The sequence below is a fragment of the Mastomys coucha genome, unplaced genomic scaffold (genome assembly GCF_008632895.1).
Source record: "Mastomys coucha isolate ucsf_1 unplaced genomic scaffold, UCSF_Mcou_1 pScaffold2, whole genome shotgun sequence".
In the NCBI taxonomy this organism is placed as follows: domain Eukaryota; kingdom Metazoa; phylum Chordata; class Mammalia; order Rodentia; family Muridae; genus Mastomys; species Mastomys coucha.
In genome coordinates this window covers 770,350-792,462 of record NW_022196902.1, presented here as the reverse complement: position 1 = coordinate 792,462, position 22,113 = coordinate 770,350, and the positions used below count along the sequence as shown (strand labels likewise).

Genomic DNA, 22,113 nt, shown 5'->3' with positions numbered 1-22,113 from the left:
GATGAGCTGCTCAGGGTGGAAGAGCTGGCGGTAGGTGCCAGTGCGGACTTCATCAATAACTGTGGGTTCCAGGTCTACGAACACTGCCCCGGGGCACATGCTTGCCAGCTCCTGTCTCACTGAAGAAGGTGTTGAAGGAGTCATCTCCCCCAATGGTCTTGTCACTTGGCATCTGGCCATTGGGCTGGATGCCATGTTCCAGGCAGTAGAGCTCCCAGCAGGCATTGCCGATCTGGACACCAGCCTGACCAACGTGGATGGAGATGCACTCACGCATGATAGCAGTGGGTTAGAAGGCGAGGGTGATAGCGAGAAGCAGACACCGGGTCCCGGTTACCGTTCCCGACAACTAAGAGTCGAGGTAAGTAACGCAATCCACACTTTCAAATTCTTAAGAACCATCACGTTGAGTTTGGTCCTCAGTCAGCGCTGCTACCCCAGTAAGCCACTCCCCACACTCACCCTTGGAGGGCAGGAGGGCCTGGGAGCAAGTTCCCAGAGAATAAGCTGCCTCTGTGCTACGAGTCATTCAACTTGGCCGAAAAGCCACGGAAATAATGCATGTTTCAAAGAAAGGATGTGAAATTTACAGCTTCTTAATTCCTAAGGAACCCAATGAATCCTGTTGGCTGGTCAGTTCTAGAGAAGCCGACCCTGGGGCAGAGTCACCTAGAGAAGCCCGGCCCTGGGGCAGAGTCACCTAGAGAAGCCGGCCCTGGGGCAGAGTCACCTGGTTGGTTCTTTGTTTGGTTGTTTGGTTGTTTGGTTGTTTTTTTGTTTTTGTTTTTGTTTTTTTGTTTACTTCTGGATTTCCTTCTGACATATTCATGCCTATGTATCATTGTATCTTGACCAAAAACATCACCAGTGGTCCCACCTGACCTTCCTCCTATCCTCTCATCCTTTTCTGTTCCCATCTGAAGAAAGTTGCACGTTTTAATTTGCCTGAACATTTGACATCGTTAGCTTGGGAGCCGTAGGTGGGACATATCTGCGGGTGGAAATTTCTGCTCTGTCTTCACTGACTGATGTCTCAGGATTCCTGAGAATAAAACCTCAGGTTTTACTTCTCTTCCAAAATGTTGTTTTCTTTAAAAAAGAAAACCAGTAAAGGGCTTGGGTTGTCTGATTTTTGAGTGTTTCAGCGGATGACGGTGTTTCCAGAATTTTTCTGGAGGTGGGAAAGGAAGCATTCTCCCTCCAGCCCCTACAGACTTGGCTTCTGACTGCCGCCCAAACTAAGGGCTTGAGCCTTGGGGTATTGCTGCCTGCTTTTCAACTGTATTAGCTGGTGACCCAGGCAGTGGTTGGTCTCTGTGGGCCTCACTTGTCTGGTCTGTACAATGGGACTGTCGATTACCTGCTTAGGCCTTGCTAATGGGTTACTGGGAGAATCAAAAAAACAAAAAACAAAACAAAAACTATGCAGCAGAAGTGTTTGGGTACCTAAAAAGCTCCAAGAACTCATTATCAGTATTGATGTATCTATCCCCTTGGCTCTGTTAATGGATCTTTGTGAACTAAAAATGATCCTTTTGCTCACTAGGGTTATCTCAAGAGGCAGCTGGCAGTATTCTAGTGAAAGGGACATTTTTTCTGTGCTCTCGGCTGGAGCTTCTCTGCTCTTTGGCATCCTGCCAAGGCTGCTGCTTCCATGGGGCCCCTGACATGTAGGGATGGACCTTGAGCTGTCAGGTCTGCTGCCCCTGCTAAGGCCTCATTGGACCACATCCCATTTTCTTAGAAACTTCTTCTCTTTGTATTCCCAACAGCTGGGGATATGTTGTGATCCCAGTCTGCAGGCAACCGTGTGACCCATGTTTCTTTGCTTGTAGCTTGTGTCAGCACCGGATTCCTAAGTCTCCCCTTCCCCCTCTGAGGACTCAAGGGACAGGAAGATCCCACATGTCCTGCTATGGGGGAAAGACATACATGGCCCTGGACCTAGGAGCTACCGCCTGAGGGATTATCTTTCAAATACCACTGCAGATATTTTATAAACAAAGGCCACTGTGTGGGATATACAGTATTTTAGGTCCTCTGGAGGAAGATGAGCTAAGTAGCAGAAAAACAGAGAACTGCCAGGGAGTTTTAGAGAAGCAGATGATCCAAGAACTTGTGAGCCGGAGAACAGAATGCCCCCAGTCCCCTCCTGAGCCTCCATCAGAGAGCACCAGCTATGCACAAGCCTTTCTCATCTGTATTATTCTCAATATGCTTATCTTCCAAGCTTCCATAGGAAACCCACTGATCTCTGAGTGCCCAGTGGCTTTTCCAGCCCCAAGTGTAAATGCCACCACAATCTTCCCCAAAACATGTGGTCAAGTCTGACATATACCCGACTCCTGGTACCAGTTTCTATCTGAGTTAGTGTTTTTATTGCTGTGATGAAACACCATTACCAAAAGTAACTTGGGAAGAAAAGTTATAGCTTTTCTTAATGTTATAGCTTGTAGTCCATCATTAAGGGAAGTTAGGGGAGGAACTCAAGGCAGGAACCTGGAGGCAGGAGCTGCTGCAGAAGCCATTGGAGGAGTACTGCTTACTGGCTTCCTCCCATGGCTTGCTCCATCTGCTTTTCTTGTGAGCCCTAGGACCACCTGCCTAGATGTGCTGGCAGCATCCATAATGCTGTGGGCCCTCTCATACCAATCACCAATTGAGAGGATGTCCCCCAGGCTTGCCTGTAGACCAGTCTTCTGGAGGTATTTTCTCAAGTGTGGTTCTCTCTTCTCAAATAAGAAATTGACTAAATAAATAAATAATAACAGCAAACAAACATCACGCATCACGCATCAGGTTAGGGTATGGCCCCTCGTGTTAGTGCCTCCTTATGTGCGGAGCCTACTGTCGGCCCTCTGGTTTTGGGCAGAGGGTGGGGGGGCAAGTGGGAAAATCAAACCACCGATAAGAGACAGTGCATGCAACTGTGTTTGTCACTCGCTTTACCTTACAGGACAAGGCTAGGAGAGGCAAAACATGAAATCATGTCTGCAGAAAGATATGTGCTGTTACAAGAACAAAAGGAACCTAACTCCCATTGAGGATCAGGAAGTGCTATACAGGGCCAGACCACATGGGAAGAACATGTGTCACCGCACCAGCAGGCCAAGTGGTGGGAAACTAGAATCTGTAGAAATAGATCCAGCTCTGACCACCAAATTTCACTGCAGCTGCAACATAGAATGGAAAGGTCCCCAAAATATGTAGAAATACCAGCTCATTTATAGTTACTACAATGATCCAGGTATAAGATTAGCCAAGGAGCAAGATCTGCAGACCCTCCTCTTCTTCCTCCTCCTCCTCCTCTTCCTCCTCCTCTTCCTTCTCTTCCTCCTCCTCCTCCTCTTCCTCTTCCTCTTCCTTCTCTTCCTCCTCTTCTTTCTCCTCCTCCTCTTCTTCTTCCTCCTCTTCCTCCTCTTCCTCTTTCTCTTCCTTCTCTTCCTCCTCCTCCTTTTCCTCCTCCTCCTCCTTTTCCTCCTCCTCCTTTTCCTCTTCCTCCTCCTCTTCCTCCTCCTCTTCCTCCTCCTCCTCCTCCTCCTCCTCCTCCTCCTCCTCCTCCTCCTCCTCCTCCTCCTCCTCCTCCTCCTCCTCCTCCTCCTCCTCCTCCTCTTCCTCCTCCAAGCAGCTCCAAGTGGGGCAGGGAGGCAATGGAGAGGCAGTTAGTCTCTAGAATTGTTGGTGAGCTGGTACAGACCCAAACCATTTAACCTAGCAGAAGAGGGGTGGAGAGGAGACAAGATAGAGAGGAGGAGGGAGCTGGGGAGGAGGGGGAACGACAGGTTCATGCAGTGTTGCCCCTGGCTAGTGCTTGTTTAACAAGGAAAAAGATGAAATCCAGGAAATTTGCAGACTTTGGGGCAGCTTCTCAAAAGAGGAGAAGCTGCCAGGGCTGTCAGGATGGATGCAGATCTAGCAGGAGTGACGAGCAGAGGAGAGAACTGCTGCAGATGAAGGAACTCTGGAAAATGTGCACACTCCTAAGAACAACAGACAGACTCACTCTGTGGAGAACCACCCATTTGGCTGCAGCACATGGAGGGGAGGAGGCAGGAGTTGGAGGAGAGTGGAGCTCTTCTCCAGATGTTCCCGTTGGGAAGCTTCCCCTGACCTGTGTTCTCCGTGCAAGGTCCCCTCAGGTCCATCAACAGACCACAAGGGCCACCAGAGCACAGCCAGGTGCTTCCTTCCCGCTGGCCACCTGTCAGCTGAGCTCATCTGGCCCTCCCTATCTGTGAGTCAGCAATCCCAGCAGCTGTGGGCCAGCACTGTACCCTTGCAGGGCCAGGTGGCTGGCATTTACTAAAGCAGGCCCTCAGCCTTTGGCTGCTGCTGGGTGTCCCAGGGGATAACGCTAGGGAAAAGCGGGGGTGGTGGGGTGGGGTCAAGTCAAAACCATCAATGTCTGAAACATGCTACAGGATTGTACTGAACTAGTCTGGGGTGCAGCCTAGCTTGGAGGGTTATTCTGTTTGTTTTGTTTTATTACTTAAAACTGCAGAAGTGATGCTTATGTGTCGCCGTGGCTGAGAACTGGAGAATTAACCACCTATCTCCTCTCCTCTGGTGAATTTGCAAGAGCTATGGTCACTGAGAGAAGAGCACCCTCTTAGCTCTTATCCTCTGTCCATTAGAAAAAGCTGTATTTGTGTATCAACCCCCACACCTTAAACTTTTCTATTTTCTAGACTTTTACATACACAAGTAAAGGCCTTAAAGAAGGTTTTGGGACAGAGAGCTGATTCAGTTGGTAAGGTGCTTTCTGCACAAACATGAAGACCTGAGTTTAGTCCCCTAGAACCCACAGAAAAAAGGTAGATGTTAGGCCCAGGAATTGATCAGAGCGTAGAGTTGCTTACATGAATGCCTAATAACCTGAGATTAATCTGTAGATTGCACAAGTTGTCAGGAGAGAGCCTGTGATCTTTAAAAGCACCTAGTGGCTTGTATCAGCTAGCAGTGCATATACATGTCACACACACACACACACACATACACACACTCTCGCACTATTGTTTTTTTAAAGTTGGTCCCAGTGCTGAGAGCATGGAGACAGGACTCCCAGAACTTATAGACCAGCCATGCTCACTGAATTTGTGAGCTTTAGGACTAGGGAGAGACACTGGATCAAAAAACAGAATGAGGTGGACAGTGATTGACAATACTTGACATTAACCTCTGAGTTCCACATGTGCATACATGTTTCCATAATATACACACACTAGACACACACGGTCAAATGGTACAGTGCAATATCTGTTGTGTGTATAAATATTCTGTGTTTTATCTTCAGTCAGACATTTCACTACAAATTGAAGTAGAGAATCCTTACAAGTGAGAAGCCAGAGTATGTTGCAGTACATTTAAGATCTTGTTTTAGAAAGCTGTACTCCAGGCAATAAGACAGGGTGAGCGTTTTTTGATGAATAAATTCAACATGTAGACAAACACCTTTTTCCCTTTTCATAGACTGGCAGGGCACTTGGACTCTATTACTGTCTCTTCAGGGGGCTATGTGACATTCCTTACAGGCAAGTACACACATACAATGACAGGTGAAGTAAATTGATGTGGGCTGGGAGAACCAGGCTTCAGATGCAGCCAGGAAGGGTTCTTTAAACATAGCCAGAATCTGCTGTTAGAAGCAAAGGAACGAAGTACCTCAGAACAGGAAAAGCCAGCAACTCCATTAATCTATAATAATCTTTGACTTTTATACCCCACGCTTGTCTTGCAGACTCTGGGGCACCACTAGAGTTGTGCTCGGTGTACTCTGCTGTATTTTTCCTCTGCCCTGCTGTTTTCACATACGCATCATAAATCCCCCCAAAGGCTGACTGACCTCCAAACACATTCTTCAAAACATTTTCTAGTCTAAAGACAAGAAGCGTAAGGGTAACCCATCTAAGAGATTTATTGGAATCTCAGCTTGAATTCTAATTGCGAGCACTTATGAAAATGTCAATATTAACATGAAATAGCTGGCAGTTCTTCTAATAAATGTAAATTGAATTAGATAGTGTGTAATTAGAAAAACACTCCCTTCACTCAAGCTTTCAAAACAAGTTGCAGGATCCATTAACGGCAGCGGCAGCCTTGCCCTCTAATGGCTGGAGGCTGAAGGACAACAGGACTCAATACTTTGGCTTCAAGAAAACCATAGAACTTAAGAAGAGGCACATAGTAGATGTCGGCAGAGCAGAGCAGGTGGCCAGGGGGAGGAGGAGGGAGTAAAAAGGCCTTTGAGCTTCCAGGTCAACTAGCACAGTCTGGTGTGCGGTTGGGCCTGGTGACGCACACCTTGTCTTAGTTTCCTTTCCTCTTGCTAAGCAACTTAAGAAAGAAAAGGTTTATTCTGGCTCACAGCTCAAGGGTACAGTCCATCATGATGGAGGAAGTAGAGGCAGCAGAAGCTTGAAGCAGTTGATTGCATAGCAGCAGAGAATGGGGGGTGGGGGTGTGCTTCAGCTTGGCTCCCTTTCTCTCTTTAGACAGTCCAGGCTCCTAGCTAAGGAATGGTGCTGCCCACAGTGGCACAGTCTTCCCATCTCAGTTAACATAATCGGGATACTTCTCCACTGGAATTCTGAGAAGCCCCTCTCCTAGGTCATTCTCGATTCTATCAAGCAGACATTTAACACTACCCTCACATGCCTGTAAACCCAGTATTTGGTAGGTTGAGTCGGGAAGATCTCTAGTTTGTGGCCAGCTCGAGCTCTATTAGGGTCTTGTCCCCAGAGGAGAAAGAGAAAGAGAGGAAGAGGAGATCCATGTTACACATACCTGATTTCCTGCAAAGCAGCTGAAAGTCAAAGCTGCCCATGAATATAAAGAAACAGAAATGTCTGAGACGTCTGTAGAATAAGCTCTCAAGACCAGCTGTCCTGGTGGTCTTGGTTCATAGGCTGTAAAGTTGGCAAAGCACACTTTTACCAGCTACTTTTGTTCCCTTTAATAATAGACTAATGAATGTTACAAAGTAGAAGGTACCAAAAATGTGGCTTGGTGTGAATCTCATGAGAGGTTTGGTTTTATCCATGTGGTACTTTCACTGGTTGTTTAGGCAAGAAATCAAGAATAAACGAATGAAGGTGGGGAGGGCTCTATTTGGTCAGCAAATTCCCTGAGCCCCTGAAACACTCATTTCTCTGACACCAGACTCATGCAGATTAACTTCTAAAATGCAAGTGTGCAAGAGCTGCCAGTAGTTTAACAGATAAGAAACGGCCCTCTGTATCAGTTACTGCTCTGTTGCTATAACAAAACACTGGGACCAAGGCAGCTTACAGAACGAAGAGTTTATAGTTCCAGAGAGATAAGAGTCCATTATAGTAGGGAGACATAGCAGCAAGCAGCTAGCTTAAGGGATAGGACCGGAAACTGAGGGATCACAGAGGGATCACATCTTCAACTATGGTCATGAAATAGAGAATAAACTAGAATCAAAGTGAGAGTGTGAGCTCTCAGATCTGTACTTCTCCAGCAAGGCTGCACTGCCTAACCCTACCCAATGACACCACCTGCTGGGGACCACATGTTCAAATATCTAAACCTTGGAAGGCATTTCTCATTTAAACCAGCACACATCAAAAGCAAAAACAAATAAACAACAACAACAAGTAACACAATGGAATGCTCTCAACATCCAGGTCCAACTTCTCGTGTTTTAGGCCCTGCTTTCTTTTTGCAGGAAAGCAGAAAGTAACCCTGGTGTGACCTTTGTAGTAAGATGGCCACGTTGTAGAATAAAAAAATTAATAAATAAATCTTGAATTAGAAGAAATTCAAATGGCTAAAACAGCGTGTGGTGGTTTGAATATGCTTGGCCCAAGGAATGGTACTATTAGAGGCAGGGCCTTGTTGTGTGTATGAGGGGCTCTGAGATGCTCTTCCAAGTCATGTGAGGGTCAGTTTTCTTTTGTGTGCCTTCTGAATAAGATGTTGAACTCTCAGCTCCTGGACACTGCAGTGCTTCTGGCCATGATGATAATAGACAGAGCTGTAGAATCAGTAAGCCAGACCCAATTAAATATTGTCCTTTATAAGAGTTGCCTTGGTCATGGTGTCACTTCACAGCAATGGGCACCCTAACTAAGACACAGAGTTGTTACCAAGTCGAATAAGAAAGGAAGGACGTTGATAGCTACACATCTCAGATCTAATTGGGGTATTCTATAAGCAAGCACTACTAAGCAAATCTCCAGGTGAGTAAGAGCAGCAATCAGAACCTAGGCGATCAGACTGCTGACTTGATTACTTCTAATCTTCTTTTCCCAAGTAATTTTTATTCAGTGTGGATTATGTCTATTTTACTTCCTCTGATACTGCTTTCTAAATCCTTAAGATTAGTTCATGTTTGGATAAGCCTTCCATTTTTAGTTCAAGTAGAGTTTGTGATAGAATATGCTCCCTTTCTTGCTTCTCAGCCCTATCACGGCTCCTGTTCAACAGTGGCCGCAGATTAAAGTGTATGTGGTGTACCACCTGTGCCCACCTCTCTGTTCCCTTTTCATGTGAAATTTTAGTGGGTTCTGAATGAGTCTAACAGGCCAGGCACTGTCTAAGGAATACCGCTCTAGCACACATTTCTTCCTATGTTATATCAGTGAGGGGTTCCCCCACCTATCCAGTCACCCAGACAAGTTCTCTGGGGCCATCCTACCAATTTTCTCTTTCCCTCCCCCAACCTAGGTAAATGGCTGGTATTAGTCCTTTCTCTATTACTAATACTGGGTTAAAGGACAGAGACTGATATCTCATGGTTCTAAGCACAGTAGCAGCATCTATTCAGTGTCTGCTAGGGGCCACAGGCTCCTTCAGCTTGCAGTCGAGTAGAGGGTAAATTGTCAGCAAAGAAGCAGAAAAGTGGCCAAACTCCCTGGATAGCTAACACATTTCTGCAGGAAATGCGCTAATCGATCATGAGGGTCCTACCCCTATGATCTACTTTCACAATGTCCTTCTTCCTAGCACTGCTGCCACAGCAGAATTCAGCATGTGTTTTAAGGAAAACACACTACATTCAAATGCATCTGGTCACAGTTTTAGCTTGAGGTCATATGAGAATCAAAGCCAAAAGTCTGGACTAGTGTGAAGGTGAGAGAGTTTAGATATTCTTCCCAGGTGTACATTGCTTTTTTTGTTTTTTTTTTTTAATTTTCAATTTTTAAATTTTTTTTGAGATTATAGTATAACTACATCTTCCCCTTTCTTTCCTTTCTGTAAACCCTCACATATATGCCTCATTACTGTCTGTCAAATTTAGAGCCTACTTTTTACTAATTGTGATATACACGAACCACAATGACCAGCATGACATGATGACCCCAGAGTGCAGTAGTGGCACACATGCCTTGGCAGTAACCAATAGCTCTCTAACTGACTTAAGAAACCTAGCAAGGGGGCTGGAGAGATGGCTCAGCAGTTAAGAGCACTGACTGATCTTCCAAATGTCCTGAGTTCAAATCCTAGCAACCACATGGTGGCTCACAACCATCCAGAATGAGATCTGATGCCCTCTTCTGGAGTGTTAGAAGACAGCTACAGTGTACTTACATAAAATAAATAAATCTTTAAAAAAAAAAAAAAGGAAGGAAACCTAGCCAATTACCTAAGGGCCAGTGTACATTGCTTCTTTAAGCTGCTAGTTACCATGGGTAACTCACCAGAACTCTTGGAACAAAACAGAATTATCCCTGAAATCTTGCTTCTCTCCCATCTCTTATCCAAGAGGGCTTCTATGAGTGTCATACCTTGAACACAAAGCAAGGGACACAGAGTTGCTGAGGCTTCCCTAGGAAGCTCTGGCAATGGCTAAAAAAGAGATGGCCTGGAGGATGTGAGCCTGGGCGCTGGAGCACCCAGTCCGCTACTCAGCCTGGTGCTCACTCTCTAACTTCTCACAGACCCAGCTATGGGGATAAACAAAGCTCACATCACTTATTACCTACTTTTCTTCAAAAATCTGTGGCCCATAGCTCATTGCCTTCCAAGTCATGACCAAAGCATTCAACGGACAAATCTGATGTAATGTTAGCTATCATCAAGGTATAATATCATGGGCTGGAGAGATGGCTCAGTGGTTAAGAACACTGACTGTTCTTCCAGAGGTCATGAGTTCAAATCCCGGCAACCACATGGTGGCTCACAACCATCCATAATGAGATCTGATGCCCTCTTCTGGTGTGTCTGAAAACAGCTACAGTATACTTACATATAACAAATAAATCTTTAAAAAAAAAAGATATAATATCATTATTATTGAACAAAAGCTATGCAACAACTTGGTACTATACCGATATCTCCATTAAATTTTGAAAAGGTTGGCCAATAAAGACACTAGGGAAAAAATAGATAGTTAGTAATAAAGTTAATGCTTCTACCCCTTCATATATCAAAATAAATTGCAGATGGGTAAAGGGAAAATTAAAAAACAAAACAAACAAAAAAAACCCAGAAGCTGTAGAAGTACAAGAATCCTTCAGTTAGCTAGGGGCAATGGTGCTCACAGCAATGGAAGAAAACACAAAGGAAATGAATTTTATATTTGTTCCACTATAAATAGTTTATTATACAAAAAAGCTATACAGTAGTTACTGCAGTATGATGAAAGCATAATTCTTTAATATACCAAGATATAAGCTGTTACAAGCTAATCTACCAACTGGAAAATTAAAGACGAAATTCCATATAATCTAAAAATTATTCAGCTATACCCATCCCTTTCAAATGTGCAAATTAAAGCTATGAACTGCTATGAACTTCTGGTTGAAACTTCAGAAACTGTAAGTACTCATGTGCCTATAGCATCCACCTAGCAAGACGAGCAGAGCTGATGGGTACCGCTTGCAGATTTCTGGGCTGTAAGCTGTCTCACCATGGCAGTCTGATGCTAATGTGGCATTACCGAAAGCAGCAGAAAGGAAGAATATGCTTGTGTCTCTTCTGACCTGGCCCTGCTACATCTGTGACACACTCCACTGTCCAAAGAGCATCAGAGGGGACATGCCCACCTCTTACTGTTCTCTGGATTTTAGGAAAGTGGTTCATGCTGGATGTTACTTGGTTTCCCAACCCTGGCTTGTGGCAGTGTGTCATCAGACATCCTAATCTTGGTCAGCCTGGATGATGAGAAACGATGTCTCCAGGGGATTTGAAGTTGCATTTCCATCTATTTGATTGTCTTAGTTATTGTTCTATTGCTGTGATGATACACCTTGACCCAGGTAGCATATAGAAGAAGCATTTAATTAGATCCTTGCTTACAGGAGGGTAAGTCCATGAGTATCATGTCAGGAAGCATGGTACTGGGGCAACAGCTAAAGCTCATGTATGATCTACAAGACAAAGACAGAGACTAGATCTGGCATGGACCTTTGAAACCTTAAAGCCCACCCCCAGGGACACATGCCTTCTCCAACAAGGCTATATCTCATAATCCTTCCCTAACAGTTCTTACAACTGGGTCCCAAGTTTTCAAATATATGAGCCTATGGCGGGGGAGGGCATTCTCATTTAAACCACTGCACTGACTGAAGCTGAATGACCCGTCCACATGTTTTGGAAGCACTGGTATATTTTTTTCTCATCACAGCTTTCCCTGTTTTACTAATAGTATGATTTCTTGAAACTCTCAACTTACAGGATTTAGTCTGTTATTTAATGCATAAACTGCAAATGCTTTTTCCGGGTTTACAGTCTCTTTGTGGTATTCTAATGGACAATTTATGTTTCTTTGTTGTCCAATTTACTAGCCGCTTTCTTTATTGTACCTTCTGGTCTTGTGTTACACTTAGACTTTCTTGACTCTGAGACCAGAGAATACATTCTTCATGGTCCCTACCAGGATGCTTTAAATCACGTCAAATTAAAAATGTTAATCTTTTACATTTACAGTAAAATTTACACTGCTGTCAGATATAACAGGCAGACAAGTATTTTTCCCTCTGGCTGGCTAACAAATTAGCCTGACATCACTTCCAGAAGAGCATGTTTCTACACTTAACGCTCATCTTTGTCTTGATTTTGAAGGCATCATTTTTTTTTTATATTTTCTAATTTACTGATTTTTTATTAGATATTTTCTTTATTTACATGTAATTTCTCCTTTCCCAGTCTCCCCTCCAAAAAGACAAACAAACAAAAACAACAAGAACAAACTCCTGTTGCCTCCCCCCTCCCCATGCCTGCCACCCCACCCTCTCCCACTTATTGGCCCTGGCATTCCCCTACACTGGGGCACAGAACCTTCACAGGGCCGAGGTCCTCTCCTCCTATTGATGATCGAATTTGCAATCCTCTACTATACACATGCTGCCTGAACAATCAGACCCCTCCATGTGCAGTCCTTGGTTGGTGGTTGAGACCCTGGGAGCTCTGAGGGTGCTAATTAGTTCATATTGTTGTTCATCCTAAGGGGCTGCAAACCCCTCAGCTCCATAGGTCCTTTCTCTAACTCCTTCATTGGGGACCGTGTACTCAGTTCAATGGATGGCTGGCATCATTTTTTTTTTCTTCTCTACATTAGTCCCTTATTCTGTATCTTTGGATGTAGGAGACTATTCTGTATGTTACATATGTGTATATGAGCATATGTGAACCATTACCTGATCATATGATACATATCTTGTTATATGTATCATATAGGTGATATACAGTAGCATGTAGACTATAGAATATAAATATACAATAATGTACAATAATAAAGTTGTATAATATGCAGTGGATACTGCATAGTGCTCATCACCTTCTGAGATAACACCCTCTCCTTGCTCATTAATCCTAAGGATCCTTGAACAGACTCTTTGTGCATCCCAATGCCATGTATATACGCAAGAGAATTCTGTTGCCTGTCAGGTTTATGCAACTATCTAGATAAACAAATCAGCAATTAGCCAGGCGGTGGTGGCGCATGCCTTTAATCCCAGCACTTGGGAGGCAGAGGCAGGCGGATTTCTGAGTTCAAGGCCAGCCTGGTCTACAGAGTGAGTTCCAGGACAGCCAAGGCTACACAGAGAAACCCTGTCTCGAAAAAACCAAAAAAAAAAAAAAAGAGTAATTAGCATCTCTACATGCAATTTTATTGTTTGATAGCAATTTGGCTTTCCCCTTTGTTCATAACTGTTTTTTTTTTTTAAACCAAGAAGGCATATGTGAAGGGTAGAATAGAGAAACTACCAAAATGCCCCCTTCGTGGTTTTGAAGGCGGAGAGGCAGGTGGGTTACTGTGGAGTTTTCCTTATGAAGCTTTTGCCGGTCTCTCACTCAGCTGACTCCTAGATACTTAATCTTATTTGTTGTCATTGCTATTAATTCCTAAATATTTTAATCCAGCCTTCCTACTCTCTATCCATAGATTTCTAGATTCTTTTTTTATTTCTAGCTAAAAGTATATTCTCAGCTAATAATGAGTTTCTAATACTTTTTCTAAGTTTCATCTATTTGTTTTTGTTAATTTCTGTAGAGCAATGTCAAATATAATTGTGGTAAGAATGGGTTTCTTAACAAACTCAGATGATCCAAGTGAAAATGATATTGCTAGTTCTCAACTTCTGATCTTTGTCAGTTTTACTTCTCCTACTAGAGTGGAATGTTTAGAATCCAGACCATCAAGGGCTTCATTTCACTAGAACTATGAATGGTATAAATCCCAATATCTGGGAACCAAAAAAAGTCAGGGAAAAACCTAAAGAATATTTTCTCCTGAATGCTGCTCCCCTAAGCTCTCAGGGTTTCTGTCTTTTTCCCATGGGTGAGATTTTCCTGGCAGTCTCTGCCTCCCAACCACATTTAATAAACTGCAATAATAAATGCAGAATAGATTCATCACCCACAATTTTACAGTTCAAAGGAAAGATGAAAAACAACCACAGACTGACCTTGGAGCACCTTTTCTTTGATTTCAATTACAAAAGAGATGGCAATATGAACTGTCTGTCTCTTCTTCGCGATCTCGGTAGATTCAGCCTCTTTCTGATGCTGGGACCCCACACCTCTCCTGTGATTAAGCATTCTTGGATTTAATTGTTGTGTCTTTGTGTTTGAGGTGTGGGCTGCTCTGTATCCCAGGCTGGGCTCACACCTTCCCCTGCCTCACCTCCCAGGTTCTCATATTACAGGGATGTGTCCCACCATGTCTGACTGGTTCTCTTCCTGAAAGCTGCTACAGAAGGCTGGGAAGGTCTCTGAAATAACCCTAAACATATGTGGCACTGGAAATGCGGGGACCCCTTGTTGGACTCTGTGTGTGAGGTGTGTTCCATGTGTTCCATTTAACCAGGGACGTGGAAGCAAATGAGTTGAGGTTCCCCCAGAGGAAAGTTGGCGCCTAGCTGGTGTGGTTTCTCTGCAGTTTGGGACTCGAGAAGCCCAAGGGAGAACTTCACAGTGACCTCTGCCGCCTGTGCTTCTCCCCTAACCCTGAGTGATCTACAGTGGAAATTGCTAAACTGACCTAAGGGATTAAAAGCTCTCATTTGAATTCCTTTGAGGTAACGGCGCCTCTGACTCCCCAGGCTCTCATTTCCCCATTGTTCTGGTTAAATTTAGATGATTAATAACATTAATTAGCTCACATTTTTTTTACCTTTATGTAAAAACCCCAGGTGTTAAAGCTGAGTGGTTCTTTTCTTATTTAGATGATGATATTCTCTGTGCTCACAGTATGACTAGTCAGCCTCATATATGTCCTTCCATAGATACTTCAAACCCTCTACTCTGAGTATGCCTAGTATCCTGTAAGGATTTTCTGGAGTTTTATTCAAGTGTCTTTGTCTTGATTTTGTCTAACAAAATGCCTATGATATTTAAAACTTCTGCATAATACCCATGCAACACCCAGCTATAACTATCCTGATTTTTAAAAGAAGTTCGCCTTCATCCACCCAGTCAGATCTTAATTTCCCTTTAAAATAGCACCCAGGTTTCTGTTCCCTGTTTGGCTGGTGCCTCCTGCACTGCAGTCTTCCAGAGTCTTTCAAGCATGCAGCAGCTCTAAGTCACCTCTGATGGCTGTAACCCCTCTTTCCTCGCCTAGCAGGACTCCACCAGGCTCACGTTGCCATGCATCCTGCCATCTAATTTCTCTGCAAGAGAAGCTCCCGGACTCCTGCCTTCTGTGATGATCTCTGAAATCTTCCCTCTGGCCATTAGGCTCTTAGGAACAATCTAGACCTGTTCTGCTAGCCAGGACTGCCTTCCCGGTTAAAGGCTAATCAGGCCCCTTGCTCATTGATTTTTAGATTCTTTGAAGCCTGTACTATTTTACAGAGCCCTCCCAGCATTTGGAACAGACATTGCTACTATGGTGTTTACTTTCTCATCTCTTGTTCTTCCTCATCTCCATCGTGAATGTCTGTTTGCCCAGTGTGTGTCCATTCAACCCAGGAGACAGCAGGAGCTTAATTTGTGCTGAGGGAGTTGATGGGAATGGAGGTATAGAAACAAGATACAGAGCCTGCTCCCAAGGGCCCTGGCGGAAGTCAGGGAGAGGTAGTCACATAAAAAGGATCTAGTCTCAGAGTATTATCTCAAAATGTCAGGGGAGTCACGAGTTTCAGGGCTTGGGGCTTGGGGATTGGAGGTCTCCGGTCCTGAGTCTGCCTAGGGGAGGTGCCACCTGAGCTGAGCTGTGTCTCACAGAGATAGTGAAGGTTGCTGGGGTCAAAAATGCAAGGCAGGACATGGGAAGTGACACTGGACATCTAGGCAGAGCCTGTGACATGTAGAATCCTCTAGTTTATTCCATGTGTGTAAAACTCGACAGCAGCAGCCACAGCCGTGGCCATCTTCCATTTTGGATTCTCTGAAAGGTGTGTAAGAGATTCCTGGTGAGCCTTCCCTGGTCCCTTGTCCTTGCTCGGAAGCTGTATGATGCCTATGAGCTGCAAACACATGTAATACTGTTGTACCCTCCAACTTTCCCTTAGAAATACCACACTCCATTCCATTTCCCTGAATCATCCTGGTCTCTTTCTTTCTCAATCCATCCCTCAAAGGAGACATCTGCCCTTTCCCAAGGATGGGTCCTCTCTGTCCCCCTCCTCCTTCTCCTCTGTGCTTGGTAATTCATTGGCCCCCAGGCAGTGGTTATAGTCAGTCACCCCTCCTTTTCACATCTCAGTACCCAGTGAGTCCACAATCACAGCCCACGTCCGCTCCATCTGGAATACTCCTTCCTAGAGGGTGGAGACCTCCAGTTTCCTGTCAACCAATAAAAGTGAGATGCTAGGTATTCAAAGGCAGGAGCTCAGAATTCCTAGGGTATTGTTACCTTGAGATCTGTAAAGAAGCTGTTGCTGGCCCCTAGAGCTTCATGGAGGAAGGATTCCTTAACCTCAGTATGCCCCACCTTGACAAAATGCTCCAGGTGAGAATGGCCAAGGAGTTCAGGAGGAATTAAGGGGCTAGGTGAGAAGGGATTTTGAACACTTTAAAAGTTTCAGAGCCTTCTTATTAATGGTGGTAAGCACAAAGTCCAAGTCTTAACCTTGTATTAGTGTTCACAAAGGACGTGAGTAGCCTGGCAGAGCATATTAGCTGAGGCTAAGCCATTACATTTTTTTTAAATTAAAAACCACAAATAGGACATTGAAGATAAAAGAAACCTTTAAGACTATTACCAGAATAAAGAGAAAAAATGTGGGGATGTAGCTCAGTTGGTAGATCGCTAACAACTCAGGAAGCCCTAGGTTCTGCCCCAGCACTCCATAAGACAGTTGGTAGGGCATGCTTGTAATCCCAGGGCCTAGGAGGTGAAGGGAGGAGAATCAGAAGTTCAAGGTCATTCTTCAGGGCAAAGCAAGTTTGAGGCCAGCCAAGGCTACATGAGATCCTGTCTCAAAAAGGAAACAGAAGATACACAAATTTAAGAAGAAACATTAATGGGAAGCAAGTGGTTGGCTTTTATCCATGTTCAGATGAACTGAAATCAGCTTGGGCTAAACTGGGACATTTCTACTACAGAACACAGACGTGCAAGAGGGTAGGTATCCAGTGGTTAACCAGCTCTGTCTCTTGCTCTTCTTGGTCAGGGAGACCTTGTTAATTTGAGGCAGTTGCTTACAATCTCTCAAGAAGGGAATCTGTAAACTGAACCTAGAGTTAGGCTAGAACCATAGCCCATTCCTAACTGAGAGGCAAGGGTTTGGAATCCCCAGGCTGCCCTTCAGTGAAGAGTTCATGAAAACTGGCCAGTTTGTAGGATAAATAAAAGATGTTCTGAACTCTTTAAGAACTCAGTTTTACTTTGATAATTCATCCTTCCTCGTGGAGGAATGTCTAAGTCAATGAAATTCTAACTTAAAATAACCCAGAGATTTGTCTGGCGAGGAGGGTGTGCACGCTAAGACAGGGTAAGGAGAAGAGTGTGGCCATTATACATTATGTACATGTTGAAATTGTCTTATAGGTTTAATTAATAAAAAAAGAGCACAAAACATTTGAAAAACAAAAATAAAAACATGAAAACCAGCATTGGTCTCTCTGTGATGGAATCTCACATTCAGGCACAAGAAGAACTGTGTGTGCGCAGTAAGAAAGTTCAAAGCCTTTGCTGCCCTTCTTCTTTCAAGTATTTTATTTGGAGTTTTCCCTTTCAGTAAAATAACCCACAGTAAGAAAAACAGGCCATTTGAGGAAAGGCATATAGAAAGGGCTATCTACCGGTGTATGCTTCTGCTATATTTTCATGTTTTTATTGTCTGTTCCCTGAAAATACTTTTGTGTGACAGGTTTGTGGCTTCCTTTTGTTTTCTTATTTCTCTTCTACCGGTTTTTCTGTAGCACCACCAACTGTTTTGTGATGCGATTATCTGGAGAGGAAGAAAACCACATTTTGATGTCAGCAGAATTTTTTTTTTCATGCTTTTAAATTAGGATCATTAGGCAACTCAGCGTTACAAGCCTGGGATGCCAAAGAAAATGTTTCCCAGAGAGGCTGACTGCGTGGTAGGTTCTCATTCTACTCCTTGATCTCTTTCACTGGACGTAGCCTGCTTTCATGGGTGAAATAGTCAAGAGTTTCAAATTCACTTTTTCCATCCTGGTCCACAGACGCAGGACACTCTGGCTCCCATGTGTCCCTGGCCTTTTCTCTGTGGAAGTCAATAGGCATCAGTAAGAAGTCTGGTAGAGCCCCAGTCTCGGTGCTACAAGTCTCTGTATTAATGAATTGAGCTATTTTTATGTATTTGTTATTCTCCCTCTCCCTCTCTCTCCTCTTCTCTCTCCCTCTCTCTCTTGTATGTGTGTGTGTGTGTGTGTGTGTGTGTGTGTGTGTGTGTGAGGGGGCGGTGTCAGAAAACAGTTTGGGGAAGTCGGTTCTCTCTTCCCATAAGACAATTTAGATTAAATACGAAGGCTGACTGCAAACTATAGCACTTACAAGGCATAAGAATGATGACATCAAGTGCAGGGCCTAAATACAGGAAGAAGAGAGTCTTTGGCTTCCTGTAGACACAATAGGGCACGACAGCTGGTTGTGTCTGCGCGGTCACCCGAACAGCTATTGGCTGAGTATCTACTATAGGCTGGGTACTCATAAGCCCTCAGCAAGGCTTCTTACCTTCACAGAGAGCTCATTCCACGAGCTGAAACATACAGTAAACACACAGACAAATGCTGCATACGTGTCCGGTCGGGAGAGGGATGGTAAAATACTAAGTATAAAATACAGTAAGAAGACAAGGAGAAACTGTATATGTCCAGACTCAAAGAGCAGATGTTTTAGGTTGTTTTGTTTGTTTGTTTGTTTGTTTGTTTGAGACAAGTTTTCTCTGCCTAGCCCTGGCTGTCCTGGAACTCACTCTATAGACCAGGCTGGCCCTGAACTCAAAAATCTGCCTGTCTCTGCCTCCCAAGTGCTGGGATTAAAGGTGTGTGCCACCACTGCCTGGCAAGGTAGATGTTTTAAACTGGGATCCACAGAGATCTCCCAAAAGTTCAGTGGGTAAATTCCAGAATATATGAACCCCAATAGAAAACAATTCTTCAGACTCTTTTTTAAATTTATTTATTTTTATTTTAGATGCATTGGTGTTTTGCCTATATCTATGTTTGTTTGAGGGTGTTGGATCCCTTGAACCTGAGTTACAGATAGTTGTGAGCTGTTGAACTGACCCTGGGTCCTCTGGAAAAGCTACCGGTGCTCTCAACCTCTGAACCATCGCTCCAGTGCCCTCAGCCCCAATTCATTAGACTCTTACCTAGAGTCTTCAGAAGTTTTGAATGTGGACAGCAAGCCGCGGCAGCAGCAGCAGCACGTGTGCCTGCAGTGTCCCTGTGACTGGAGACCTCAGGATGTGACTTATATAGCAATCATGGCAGATGCTAAAGGCACTGAGGAATCTTATTATTCAGTACATTAGGCCAGCACATATATTCCTTATCATAAACTGTTACGATTTGGGGGGTGACTTAGTATATTTCCTCCTTTTCCCCCAAACACATAAGCACCTTGATCAACGAAGCAGGTTGTTCTTAGACTCTACCAAACTGCTAAGAAAAGCAATGGTAGAGCTTCCTGCAGGCTGTCTGTGCCTCATCTTAGAAAATGCAAAACATGAGTTCTCTTGGCATGGCGTGTAGTATAATGAATCATTTGCTAATGGTTCCAAGAGCATCCTCAAGGAAAACTGGTATGCCATTATCACTGAAAGTGTCGTTATAAAGAACACCACCGCTAGTAACTGGGTCCCTGCTGCCTTATGCCTATGGGTCAGCTATGTGGCTACTGACCCTCATCAAAAGACAGAAATTGGCTTGGTACTGTCACAAAGATGGTGTCTGACCTCCTTGAAGTTGTCAGGGTCTTTCCAGAGTTCAGGAGGCCACACTCTCAGGACCACTGTGGTTGAGCTGAGTGCCAAGGATAGAAATTCCCCTAGTCACTTAAGTGACTAAGGGAGTGCCACCACACAAGAGCATTGTTTTGGTGGTTGGGGTAGTGCCATGTCCAACTCAGAAATGGACGATTCAGTCATGCTTTTTTAGGAAGATAATTTTAAATCTTAGGCTTTTTTTTTTAATGGTCCAAATGAAGCACTGTAAGTGTATGGGGGCCTTTAAAAGTAGCTGCATAGGATAAGACCATGAGAAAGCATCCAGTGAGTCTAAGCCACAAATCCCACACAGCACAACACTCCCCTCACATCAAATCCAGCCCTGTTTCATCCTAGAGTAGAGAGAACCAAGGGAGTAGGGCTAGTGACAGGGTCAAAAACAAAGTCTCTAAGCCACTGGTTTTCAACTTGTGCTTCACCTCAGATATTGTGCACATCAGATATTTACATTACAGTTCATAACAGTAACAAAATTACAGTTATGAAGTAGCAATGAAATAAATTTATGGTTGGGGGTCACCACAATATGAGGGACTGTACTAAAGAGTGGCAGCATTAGGAAGGTTGAGAAGCACTGCTTAAGAAGACTTGGGACAGGAAACTGTAAAGGTGAAAGACTAATAGTTCACAAATGTCTCCTCCAACTGAGAAACAGCCCAAGAAAGTTTAAGGAAGTTTAAGGAGAAAGATGGTAGCTGAGGCTGTAGGAAATGCTTGCCAGGCACATACAAATCTCTGCTTTAGATCTCTGGAACCGAGAAAAGAAAAGAAGGGGACAAAGAAGAAAGGGGAGGAAGTGGAGGAGGAGGAGACAAGAACAGAGAAGCAGTTAATGAATGAGCAAGCAAACCAGGGATGTATTACAATAATTATATCTAAGGGTGACTATACTCAGTATTTTTCCCCTGGGAATTTTTATTTGCTTTTTACTATACACTATGGAAAATCTTAAATGGTCAGTCACAGACTATGTTGGTGAAGTTCCATTGCAGACAATTCTTAGTTAGCCATGAAAAGGGAAACTCCCACTTAATTCAAAGTGATGACTGTATTTGCTTTCTACATTTGTTCATTCATCTGATCCTAGGTCTTTTAAAGACCTTTTGAGTCTCAACTGTGGCCTTAAAAATATCCACAAACATGCTGTTTATATTCTAGATAACCAGAAGTTGAAAGTGTGACTTTTGTGGTTTGTTTTGGATCTTCAGCCCAAAACTATCCGACTATTGGATGTGAAAGAAAGATAAAGGAATGTGGACAACTTCAGCTGGAAAGACATCATCAACATTCTATGATGCTAAGACAGTGTCTGTGGCTTTCAGAAACTTGTGGGTACCCAAAGGGGCCATAAATAACTTTTATGGCATTCAAGAACACACTTGATTCCCCAGAAATTCCAGCCATTCTTACACTCAGTAAATTTCCTGCTGGGAGAGTGAATCTGTCTGAGCTTGCTTGTTCTGGTTAGTCCTCTCTCCAGGAAACACTACCCTGTGCTGGGGCTTGTCCTACCCTGGGAACTGCTCTTAACCAGTGAAATGATGGGAAGCCAAAGATGTGTCTCTTTGTACTTTGTAATTGAACTGCCATAGTCATTTGGATCTCTGCTCTAAAGTGTGCAAGCACCTTTGCCCTTGCCCTTCTGGTATGAGAGAAAGAGAGAGAGAGAAAGAGAGAGAGAGAGAGAGAGAGAGAGAGAGAGAGAGGGCGCAGTCAAGGGTTAAAGTGTGCTGCTTCTCTGCAAGTGTGCGTATGTGTGTGCACGCCTGTGAGAGGTGTGTGTGTGTGTGTGTGTGTATCAGGTGTCTTCTATCACTCTTCTTCCTTGTTTTTTGAGACAGGATCTCTCTCCTAACCTGGAGCTTTCTGTTTTCACTGGACTGACTAGACAGTGAGCCTCTGGAATCTAACTGTCTCTGCCCACTCCCAAGCAGTGCTGGACTTATAGACATGTGACATAGCATCTAGCTTTTCACATGAGTGCTAGGGGATGCAAACCCAGGTCCTTGCCCTTTACCACCGAGCCATCTCCCCAGTCCCTTAAAATGTATTTTCACTGTTTTTGTTGTTGTTATTGTTGTTTTGTTTTGTTTTGTTTTAAAGGAAAGTTCTCCTTCCAGTGGTAGAGTCCATGGGATCCAGGGGCATTCCATTCATGAAATTATTCTGTGACCCCTGATAAGTTTGGCTCGCGGCGGCGCGTCCATAGACACCAGATACAAGCAGCTCTGTGTTTTTGGAAGTTTAATTAGGAGGGGGGGGGAGTGAGGACCGC

At 44.0% G+C, this 22,113-nt stretch overlaps 1 protein-coding gene across 1 annotated transcript in view; it reads left to right on the top strand.

Annotated features, from left to right (window-relative positions):
- The window catches only part of Ust (uronyl 2-sulfotransferase), a 298,281-nt gene that overhangs the window by 219,516 nt on the left and 56,652 nt on the right, over positions 1-22,113 (top strand). The window lies entirely within an intron of this gene.